Genomic DNA, 1819 nt, shown 5'->3' on the forward strand with positions numbered 1-1819 from the left:
TTTTGGTGAAAATATACATAACCAAAGATATACCATTTCAAAAATTTCTACTTGTACAATTCAGTGACATTGATTATTCTCTTCCAGTTGTGCTGCTATTCTCTTTAGATGAAGGTTTACAGAACAAAATACTTCCTCATTAAACAGTTAGTACACATATTGCCCTATGACAATGGTTAACAACACCATGACATGTCAACTCTGTCCCTTCTCAACCTTGGGCTCCCCATCACCAGATTTCCTGTGCCCTTCTGCCTTCTACTCCTTGTCCCTGGACTGCTGTGCCTCATTAGTCCCCTTTTGTTTTATGGGGCTGTCCAATCCCTGGCTGAAGAGTGAACCTCCGGAGTGACTGCACCATTGAGCTAAACGGGTGTCTGGGGGCCATACTCTCGGGATTTCTCCAGTCTGTCAGGCCGGTAAATCTGGTCTTTTTTTTTTGTGTTAGAATTTTGTTCTACATCCTTCTCCAGCTCTGTCCAGAACCCTCTGTTTGATCCCAGTCAGAGCAGTCAGTGGTGGTAGCCAGGTACCATCTAGCTGTACTGGACTCAGTCTGTGGAGGCCTTGGTAGCTATGGTCCATTAGTCCTTTGGACTAATCTTTTCCTTGTACCCTGTTCTCTTCATCCTGCCTTGCTCCAGAAGGGGTGAGACCAGTGGAGTATCTTAGATGGCTGCTCACAGGCTTTTAAGACCCCAGACGCTACTCAACAAGGTACAATGTAGAACATTGTCTTTATAAACTGTGTTATGCCAATTGAGCTAGATGTTTCCAAAGACCATGGTCCCCACAGCTCTCTGCCCATCAATTCAGTCCCTCAGGGAGTTTGGATGAGTCTATGGAGCTTCCATGACCTTTCCTTGTGCAAGTTGTGCTGGCTTCCCCAGTATTGTGTACTGTCTTGCCCTTTACCAAAGTTACCACTTATCTATGGTCTATTTAGTATTCCCTCTCCATCACTTGTAACCAGCAAAGATTGTTAACTTTTTAAAATTTTTTTTTATTGTAGTTTAGATGAAGGTTTACAGAACAAACAGTTTCTCATTAAACAGTCAGTGCACACATTGTTTTATGACAATGGTTAACAACCCCGCAACATGTCAACACTCTCCCTTCTCCACCTTGGAGGACCTTTTTTTCTGGTGAAAATACACATGGCGAAAGTTACGCTATTTCAAAAGCTTATACATGTACAATTCGGTGACATCGATTACATCCTTCCAGTTGTGCTGCTATTCTCACTATCCTTTTCCAAATTATTCCATCACTATTATCTTTAACTTACTGCCCCCTAGGCTTCCCATCAAACCTTTTGAGTTGCTGTTGTCAATTTGATCTCACATAGATAATTTTTTTTTGTACCTTAGATGAAGGTTTGCAGAACAAATAGTTTCTCATTAAAACAGTTAGTACACAAACTGCCTTATGACAATGGTTAACAACACCATGACATGCCAACACTGTCTCTTCTCAACCTTGGGTTCCCTGTCACCAGCTTTCCTGTCCCCTCCTGCCTTCTAGTCCTTGTCCCTGAACTGCTTGTCTCATTAGTCCGGTTTTGTTTTATGGCTGAACAGTGAACTCGGGGAGTGAGTTCACCACTGAGCTAAAAGGATGTCCGGGGTCCATACTCTCGGGATTTCTTCAGTCTGTCAGGCCAGTAAATCTGGTCTTTTTTTTGTGAGTTAGAGTTTTGTTCTACATCCTTTTCCAGCCCTGTGCAGGACCCTCTATTGTGATCCCGGTCAGAGCAGTCAGTGGTGATAGCCGGGCACCATCTAGCTGTACTGGACTCAGTCCGGTGGAGGCCTTGGTA

The sequence above is a fragment of the Trichechus manatus genome, unplaced genomic scaffold, assembly GCF_000243295.1.
Source record: "Trichechus manatus latirostris isolate Lorelei unplaced genomic scaffold, TriManLat1.0 scaffold00197, whole genome shotgun sequence".
NCBI lineage: Eukaryota > Metazoa > Chordata > Mammalia > Sirenia > Trichechidae > Trichechus > Trichechus manatus.